This window comes from Marmota flaviventris, chromosome 9, assembly GCF_047511675.1.
Source record: "Marmota flaviventris isolate mMarFla1 chromosome 9, mMarFla1.hap1, whole genome shotgun sequence".
Lineage (NCBI taxonomy): Eukaryota > Metazoa > Chordata > Mammalia > Rodentia > Sciuridae > Marmota > Marmota flaviventris.
The window spans coordinates 123,013,733-123,024,439 of NC_092506.1; the positions used below are offsets into that span (position 1 = coordinate 123,013,733).

The 10,707-nt window shown below is 36.5% G+C and overlaps 1 pseudogene; it reads right to left on the reverse strand.

The window, feature by feature from the left end:
• Window positions 1–6,430: 6,430 nt before the first annotated feature.
• Window positions 6,431–9,774, reverse strand: LOC114082601 (RE1-silencing transcription factor pseudogene; annotated as a pseudogene).
• Between the last annotated feature and the right edge of the window lie 933 nt (window positions 9,775–10,707).

Sequence of the window (10,707 nt, forward strand, 5' to 3'; positions counted from 1 at the left end):
TACATATTTTATTTCCAAGATAATTTTTTGATCCCTTACTTTCTTTTCTTTTATTTGGTTCTGGGAATTAAACTCAGGGGAACATAGCCATTGAGCCACATCCCCAGACCTATTTTGCATGACATTTAGAGATAGTGTCTCAAGTGAGTTGCTTAGGGCCTCACTTTTGCTGATGCTGGCTTTGAGCTCACAATACACCTGTCTCAGCCTCCCAAGGTGCTGGGATTACAATTGTGCACCAGCACATCCAGCTCTTTTCTTGTATTTAAAGAAAAACATGCTAAATTTTTGATGAAAAATATTATATATTAAATTTATTTAAAATAGTTGTCTTTGTAATGATTAGTTTTATTTACACACATGGTATTTTATGTGTTTTTGTAAATTTTTATTTAGTTTTTGATAAGTTCTATATAATTTCCTTGAAAGCCATTATACATGTAATGTATTTAACAGATGTAAGTTCAGTATAAAACTTATCGGGTATTTTGTACACTAATTAAACCAAAAATCTTTCTGGGCTCTAGAAACCAATTTTTCACAAACTTCATTTTTTTTTAATGTACCTCCTCTTTCCTCCTAGGCCATAGATTTCCACTGTGTTGACAAGTATAGCTCTAGCCTTATGCTATCATGTAACTGTACACTGTCATGGTACACACATACTATAATTTCTACAGGTCTATGATGCTTGGTAAGGAGTACTTCATATATACATAAACACTTTTCATGACGAAATAACAGCAATTTCTACTCCATCTTTACTTCAAGAGAATTTGTTTTGTGTCCTCATCAATACTATGTATTCTTTTGGTTGTTGTTGTTTCTTACTTGAAATTTAAATCAAGGGCACACAGAGACGGGTCACACATAGAAGCTTAGGGCTTTGCTAAGTTTTTGAGGCTGGTTTTGAACTCAGGATTTTCTTGCCTTAGCCTCTAAATCAAATGGGATTAGAGGTGTGTGCCATGGAACCTTGTTCTATTTATTTTTATATGGAAATATATATTACTTCTGAAAATAATTTATTCTTGATATTAAGAAAGCATAGAATATCACTTTTTCCCACAAATACCCCCCCCCCCTTTTTGGAAAATATGTCATTTTTGAAGGGAAAAGATGTCAGTAGTACCAGATGTATACTTTATTGTTTTCTAAATGCAAAGTTTATTATTATTATTATTATTATTAGTAGTAGTAGTAGTAGTAGTAGTAGTATGCTATGTATTAGTTACAAAAGTTTATCTGTTCATATTATCATAAGGCATATACTCTTTACTATAACTTCATACCATACTTTAGTGTGTATCAAAATGACCTGTTGGGGGTTGGGAGGGAAGGGAAGGGTTCATAGGGTTAGAAATGATAGTGGAGGGCTGGGATTGTGGCTTAGTGGTAGATTTCTCACTTAGCATGGGTGGGACTTGGGTTCAGTTCTCAGCACCACATAAAAATAAAGGCATTGTGTTGTGTCCTTCTACAAAAAAAGATTCTCTCTCTCTCTTTCTCTCTCTCTCTCTCTTTAAAAAAAACTTTATTATAAAATAAATGATGGTGGAATATGATATGTATTATTATTTAAAGTACATGTATAAAGAAGTGAATTTGTGTAAATATACTTTGTATAAAAACAGACAAATAAAAAATTGTGCTCTATATGTTTAATAAGAATTATAATGAATTCTGATGTCATATATAATTAAAAATTAATTAAAAATAAAAGATGGCATTATGTTCTAATTGGAAATAAATACTACTCCTTTTAGGAATTGAACAAAAAGGTCTATTGGTCAGTGATAAATTTTATAAAGTATAAAATGTATCCTGAATATTTGGTAATACATAAACCCAGATTTAGATATTTATAGTGTTTCAGCAAAATTTAAAAAAAAAATACTGTAGAGTTCATTTCTTGCAACATATACTCATAATTATATGAGATGCATTTGGTACATATACATATATACTACAATTATACATAATTAATAAATGATTACTACATCTCACATTAACCACAGTGATTTCAAATTAACTTGTCTTTTGAAAGCACCAATATATGACACTCTTTGGAGATATATATATATATATATATATATATATATATATATATATATACATACATACTTGGTGTGTCTTCAAATTTGTCACTTTATGTATTATGTTCTTTTTCTTTACTCTCCTTTTTATAGAATTTCTTTTTCCAAAGTATTGAGATTAGATTTTAGGCACTTCAGTTTAACAGTGCAGTCTGTAGATTTTCTTTTTAACCTCAGCTAAAATACATCCCATTTTTATAGGCTTATTGTTATGTGAATGACTTCTAAAATCCTGCATATATAACACCCTAAGCTGACCTTACTCTGGACTATTGATATCTGAGTGGAGGGGATCTCAAAGTGATCCATGGAAAAGGCAGGATCAGGATGGGTCAGGATGTGAGATTGGTGTATGCTGAGTATGTAGTAGTGAGTATTCATGAAAAAGTATTTGTGGAGTAGATAGGGGAAGAGAAAAAAAGTGCTGTGAAGGAAAGAGGGAAAAAATGACAAGCTCAAGGGTTCAGATCTAAAAAGTCTAGTGTTGGCTCAATAGTAGCATGAGGTTAAGGGGTAATTTCTTTGGAGGCAGAAATAAGGTAGAAGCAAAAGAAGAAGGTAACTCTGTCACAGTCTCCAAAAGAAAGAGTCAGATGAATGGATTATGTGTTTACTTCTTCCCACCTTGGAGTGGAATTGATAATTCACAGAGTATGTTTAAGGAGGTAGTATAAAACCATTTCCAAGTAGCTTTAATTTGTGTGGCCACAATCAACATTTGACAATTCCAGTCACATAAAATCTTTGTACTTTTTCATCATTTTTATTTATTTATTTATTTATTTATTTATTTTTAACTTTATTTCAACATAACTATGCTTACAGAAACACACTCACATTGGTTAATAGAATGCAATTTAAGTTTTAACTTATCCTACACAATTTCAACCAAAAACTTGGTACATGGTTTAAGATTTTAAAAAGAATTTGCAATCTGGTTTATTTTTATCTATTACAAATGTATATAAAAGATCCACCATCAAATGCTGCTAAAGAAAGCAGCAAGAACCTTGAGAAATATACCTTTGGTTTGCCTCAGAAAAATAACACGTATTGCACTGTAAAAGTTTATAAAATTGGTGCAACAAAACATTGTTGTTATGTTACAATGCCAGTTCAGAAAGTTCAGTAACTAATGGATGCAGAAGGGGATGGGAGGGTGCCTATGTACACATGTGGTACTGTAAAAGCTATCTGATTTAATTAATATAGTATGTAGATTATAAATCTACACAAACCAAGATTCAGATAATTTCTTAAATCTGAATTAACACTATCAGCTCACTTCATCTGCTGAGGTCAACAATTGAACTTGACACACTGGCTTTAAGTTTTTTTGATATATGCAAAGTAAATTTCCTCCCCCAGCTTTTCAGTCCAGAAGTGACAGTATACTACAGGCAAGGTATTCCTTCCATCTTCAACATTCATGGGGTGACATGTGATGAGGTTAACTGGGGTTTTAATTTGCATCAGCATGCAATGCAAAAGGCCCCCAGAGTCGATGACCACATGCCGTTATAAGTGACTACTCTAAAAAATAAAATGGCCCTTCTTGGAAGACTAGAGCAAAACATCCAGCTACAGTTATAAGAAGCCTTATCAAAACAATTTTAGCTCCTTATGAATGACACCTCAATAAAAATAAAAGTAGCCCCCGAATAAGAAGCAGCTCTGATAAAGAGGAAAATATAACTTAAATATATTGGAAACCAATGGGAATACAGGTTCAAAAATAATTAGATTTTCATGACTACCTAGGATTAGGCTTATAATGCCTTCCAGTACTCCAAGTTTACCACTAGTTACTAAATACCAATTTACAAATAACATGTTTATTGTTCCTTTATCAAAAGAGAAAGTTCTAGCTTCAATTCTATTGTGGGGAGGGCACTAGAAAATACAAAGATTCAAACAGTTCCATGCAAATATCACATTTTTCAAATGGAAGAACTCCCAACTGGACCAGAAGTTCCAATTACTAATATATTTTTCATTGAAACAATTTTTAAAAAGTACAAATACATGGCATTAAGGTTCAGGACCTAATATAGGCCTGATAATAAAGTCCTTGTTTTCTGGAAGAAAGGCCTCAAGTCCCAATCAATTTCCAGTAACAATGTTTTACACATCAACTTAATAAGGGGTTTTAATTTCCTTCATATTTTTGTCTTCAGCATTCTAGTCTTAAAGGCTAGATTAGAAATTAGTTCAATTCCCCAGAAGGCAAATTTCTTTCCTTTACAGTATGAAAGAATCCAGAAAGACCTCTTCCCCAAGCAGATTCCCAATCTCTAATCTGTGCTTAAAATGAATCTTTTTCAATATAATGTAAAACGTAACTTAGGTAAAATGTGCTCATTAACATTAAAAACTAGTTGTTAGGAAGACTTAACTAGCTGTATAATTTAAGGTTTAAAACATAAATATTTGCAGCTTGATCTCCTGCTGACAATGATTGTCGGAGCCTATAATTCAACATTTATAAATTCCCATTCATACACGCCAAACACACCATTATCACACAACTTACTCATGTCTTGAGAGAATCTTCTTAAAATTCTTTGGCCTCCCAGTCAATTCCAAGTTTGAGCAACTTTTAACTCAAACTTCACTCTCAGATTAACAAGTTTTCCACCCATACATTAATGCTTGTCCTAATCTTTCATGTTGTACTGCCAAAATCTGAAACCTACCTCAAAGAGATAACCAGGTAAAAGAAAATTATCAAAATATTCATGAAGGGGGTTATTTCAAAAATAGAACATGGGAGGCTAGAATTCAAGATTCCCTATTGGGATCACACTTTATTTTACTGAAATGAGCTCCTAACGTTAATACAAATCCTATGTTGGATTCTTTCATACTCTCTGGCAAATGGCCAAAGAACCTACAGAACAGTTTTGGAGTACACACCCTTTTTCATACAAAGTGCCCCTATAGGCACATCAGGATAGCTGCAATTCACTTGAGGCCTCACCTGTAGAAGAGGCTGTCATAGGGACAGCCAGGACACCCACTAGTTTGTGGAGATCCCTGAGAAAGTATGATTTTTAAAATCTGGACTGTACTGAAGTTCACCAGCTTTCTTCACTGTATTCACAGGAAGCTGCAGCTGACTTGCCAGAACTCATGCCATCTCTCATTCTAGATTTGCTGTATAATAGCTATGGCTTTGGAATCTCACAAGTGATGTCCCATACAACTTGAAGGAATGATTGTGTCTCCTAATTCTAGGTTTGCAATTTCCAAATCTCAGTTACAATTCTTTATTCAGCTAAGTAGCCACATGGACACCAACCATTTAAGAGAAAAGGTTCTCCCCAAAGATAACATTACAGTTAAGAAGTAACTGTACCATAACAGGCAAAAAAAAATAAAAAATAATGTAACTGATGGTTGGTATTTGAGATTAAAATGTGTTTTAAAAATAAAAACCTCTTGGTTTATTTATTGCAAAATCAAGAAAGAGAGCTGTGAATTTACTATATTCATTCAAAATAAATAACTTAATGTGAAATACAGATTCTGGCATAGGTATAAGATATGAAAATCATAATGAATGGATTGAACCTGCATGTTTCATTTGCTCACAAACTTGCACACACTATTATTCTGCAAAAAAGACAATTGCAGCAAAGAAAATAAAAACTGCCCTTTTGCAAACAAGCCTAAAAATATTCCTCTGACGAGGCCAAAATAAACATGCATATATATGTATAAAGTGTTACTGCTCAACACAAATGCTATTTCTAGAAAAATATAACTGCATAGGTTAAAAAAAAAACAACAAAAAACAAAAACAATGTGCAACATCTTAAGCCATTAAAGCACCAAAATAAAAAAAAATTAAAAATCACTGTTTTTATGACAATCAACACAAAATATTGATCAAAACTCAGCAAGTAAATACCTGGACTGATACAATGTCCACTGTTGGGCTAATTTTTCTTCAATTTAAATGTCTTTTTTTCATCTCTAAAGAAATCTTAAAGTGCTAACTTTATATAAAGCAGGCAAATTGTTCAAGTAATTTGCTATTAAGCCAATTTTTATAGAGCTAAATAAAAAAGGAAAAGTAAACTAAAGTGATAGAAGACAGACACGGAGGAAAACAATGTCAAGTTGTAAATGGACAAAGCAATAGAATGCTATTATATCATCATGGCCTTCTCATTTCAATTGAACATATAAGCTAAATAGATTTAAGTATCTGCTGTTTTTTTTTAGTACACTAAACTCCCTTGGATTTGCTAAAATTTATACAACAATCAACAGGTATATATGAAGTCCTAAGGAAAAGGATGCCTCTTAAAAATCAATACTGAACACTAATTAAAGCAATCTTAAAAGGTTTTTCTACTATTATAAATGAATATAAAAATTAATAGCTCTTACAAACCAAGAACTGGAACCTTGTCCCAATCTTTAATTACTCCTGCCCTTTAGCTGCTTTTTCAAGGAAATACACATTAACCAAATGGCGATTGAGGTGTTTGCTGTAATCTTTTTCTTTCCTAAAAGAACGATCACAGAAGATGCAAACAAAATCTCCCTCAGTCCTTTTGCCTGCCAAGGCTTCTTTTGCATCTTTTGTACTAGCTTCTTGTGGAACTGGACGAGCCCCATGCAATCCAGAATCATCACTACCCTCTGACATGTTGTCACTTAGGTCACTTCCGTCATGACTGTGGATACCTTCATCTTCGTCAATTTCCTGAGACTCATTTACTGCCACAGTAACAGGAGGTGAAGCCAGCACAGTTTGGGACACTGCTTCGTGTTTGCCTATTGGTGGGGGAAGAAGCAATGGTGAAACTGGTTCTCCAACTGCTGAGACTTTATCAGGGAGATTCTCTGCTGGGTTATGATCAGTATCCATTTCCACTTCACAAAGCATAGCTGAGTCAGTCTGATGCTTATCAGCTAAAGTTTCACCACCTGGCATATTCAACTTTTGTCCAGAAGATGAAACACTAGTACTAGATTCCTTGGTACAGGAATCGGCTACACTCTTCTCTGCTTCTTCTGTTCCTACTTTCAGAAAAGGGTCTTCTTTGTTTCTTTCACCTTCTGAGAGTAATTTTTGGTCTTCTGACTCCTCCTCTCTTAAGTCTTCCTTTGGCAGTGGTGTTGATGATGCCAAAAGTTCCTGTGTGCTTTTATTTTCCTTTAGAATCTGGCTATCTTTAACAGGCACTAAGCCTACTTCAATAAGGACTTGCTCCTTACGTGTCATTTCACTCTGCATATTGGACCTTTCCTTTCTGTTATCTTTTCGGGGAGAAGTCTTTTGGGGAATTGGCTCATTGTGAACAGGAGGATCTATGGGAGGAGACAGCTCCATCTGAGCAGGCTCCTTCTGAACAACTTCCATCTGAACAGACTCCATGTTAACAGGCCCCATCTGAACAGGTTTCATGGGTAGAGGCAACTCTATCTGCAGAGGCCCCTTCTGAACATCCTCTGTAAGAGGAGATTCCATAGAAGAGGGCAGCTCCATCTCAGCAGGCTCCTTCTGAACCTCTTCCATATGAGAAGACTCCACAGGAGGGGGCAGCTCCACGTGAGAAGGCCCCTTGTGAACAACCTCCTCCATGTGGACAGTCTCCATAGGAGGGATCAGCTCCATGTGAGCAGACTTCTGGTGAACCACTTCCACCTGAGCAGGCTCTACTTGAACAAGCCCCTTCTGAACCACCTCCATGTGAGCAGGCTCTACTTGAACAGGCCCCTTCTGAACCACCTCCATGTGAGCAGACTCTACTTGAACAGGTTCCATGGGTAGAGGCAACTCTATCTGCAGGGGCCCCTTCTGAACATCTTGAACAGGCCCCTTCTGACTAGTCTCCTTTTGAACAGGTTCCTTCTGAGAGGTGTCTTTCTGAGAAGGCTTGCTGCTTTTTTTACTTTGTTTATTTTTTAGGGTTTTCTTCTTTGTATTTTTTTTCACGCAGGTATTTTGTTTTTTATTCTCCTCCACTTTGTTATCACCCTTTGGTACTTCCTGACTATTTTTGGATTTACCTTCTATCTTCCTTTTCTTTTTTGTCATAGATTCCTCATCATTCACAGGATCATGCATGGAATGGGCTTCAATTTCCATCTTCCTTTTGCTTTTCTTGGCTTTACAGGATTTTTCTGAATTATTTCTTGTGTGCACATCCATGTCTTTAGCTTCTGTTGCTGACTTGCGAGTTCTGGTAGTGACCTGAATCATTGAAACATTGCTACAAGGTTTTTTCTCTTTTGAAACATTATCTTTTTTCTCCACTTTCACAGACCTCTCATTTTTCTTTCCAGCTACATCCCCTTTTATTTTCGTTTGCTCTGTTTCTGTTTTTTCATTGGTAGTACTGTTATCAAGTAAGTCAGCCTCTCGCTTTTTGGTTTTCTTTAATTTCACTTTTGACACATCCATTGTTTTATTAGGACAAGTAGGATGCTTAGATTTGAAATGATACTGTAGATTACACTTTTTGGAAGCTGCATAGTCGCATACAGGGCAATTAAACTGCCGTGGGCTCACATGTAGCTCTACATGTTTTTTGAAGTTGCTTCTATCTGCTGTTTTGTAGTCACAGTGGGGGCAATTAAGAGGTTTAGGCCCATTGTGAACCTGTCTTGCATGGCGAGTTACTTCATGTTGATTAGAGGCCACATAACTGCACTGATCACATTTAAATGGCTTCTCACCTGAATGAGTACGCATATGTCTAGTTAGATGAGTCTTCTGAGAACTTGAATAAGGACAAAGTTCACATTTATATGGGCGTTCTCCTGTATGAGTTCGAACGTGCTGAACGTAATTGTTTTTTCTGTCTGAAAAATAGTTGCATTTACCACATGTGTATACTTTCCTTGGAAAATGGTTTCTTAAGTGTTTCCTCCAGTGATACTCGCTTACTGTTGTGTAAGTGCAAATGATGCACTTGTAGACTCACTCGTTATCTCCAGCTCTTGTGTGGTGTTTCAGGTGTGCAGTATAGTGATCATATCTATTGGTATTGTAGCCACAGCGGTCACAGCGAATGGGGCCCTTAGAGAAATCTCCCTCTTCAGCAGTGGAAGAGCCAGATTCTCTGGCTTTTGCTTGCTTCTCTGCACTTTCTTCCACAAAAAACTTCTTGGCACTATGAACTCTGATATGATGCACAAATTGTTCTTCAGATTCTGCTTCATATTGGCATGGCTTACAGCAAAAGGGTTTGGTCTTCAAGTTCTTGCATTTGTCCTCTGCTCCAGGTGTTTCATTAGGAAGATCTTTATTTGAGCTGTAAATTTCTGGAGCAGCTGATGCCTCAAATACAGGCTGTGGTTCTACAACACTGGCTTCCAAACTTCTCAGTTCCATGTTTTCGAGTCCATTAGGTTCACCTTTTATTTCAGGAGATTCCTCAAGTCCTTCTCCATCACTATCTGAAAAGTTGTTATCCCCAACAGGCATCAATTCTGCCATCTGTCTTTCTTCACCAACCAGGTAATCACAGCAGCTGCCATTCACTTCCCCAGTTAAGGCCACGTTTGCTAGCATGATAAGCTGAGAAGCAGCCAGTTCAGCTTTGGAGAGGTCATGCAAGTCATACATGTCGTTGGGCAAGGCCATGCCAATGTTGCCACTGCCAGTGAATAGCCCTCCTCCTCCAGAAGACTGCCCCATCACCTGGGTAGCCATAACTGTATTCGGTCTTCCTCGGAGAGGGGGAACTGGCGACCCGGCGTGGCCACCCCTCCGCCAACTACTTTTCTTTGTTGTTGGAGTTTTAGGGGAGGGGTGGAAAAAGTTGGGCGCTTGGGCTGTCGAGGCCCTTAAAGGCCAGGAGCGGGGCTGCAGAAAGTGCTCAGGCCGCCAGCCCTCGCCCAGCCGTCCGGGCTGCCGACGGGGTGTGGGGCCAGGGGCCTCGGTGGCGCTTGGCCTGCTGCTGCGTCGGGAGCTCGCGGGAGCCGCACATTCCAGCACAGGACGCTGTGCCGCGCACCAGCCCGCGCCGCCCATATTTATTTATTTATTTATTTATTTATTTATTTATTTATTTATTCATTCCATTTTTTTCATTCACTTTTGCTTTACTGTGATTTTGTATATACTCCTGGTGAGTATTCAATGATACACACACACACACACACACACACAATGGTATATATATATATCTTCTATAACATTATATTCTAAAACATTAAAGTCAGCCAGCCTCAGCAACTTAGTAAAGCTGTAAGAAAATCAACAAAACCATTTTCTTTATAGAATATTTTATTAAAGACTGAGAGTGTTTCTTAGTAAAAAGCATATCTGATTTCAATTTGTAATATGAGAGAGAGAGAGATCTTGCAAAAATAAAAAAATAATCAGTGACACTCTTAGTGTCAAGGATGTAAATAATTTAAAAGTAATAGTGAGCTAGTTGGAAAACACATCTAGGTTATTAACTGCTGCTTTGGAAAGTTAGTCTGCTCTCCAACGTATAAAATGAGAGAGGAATTCTTTATTAAGGTGTGTATAAGAAAAAAGTGGAGTTTTGTCACAGCTTTTAGTTGACAGAGAATGGGTCAACTTTATTGGGTGATTAGGGTTCTACCAAGATGATAAATCCTTGAGTTATTTGAAATAATG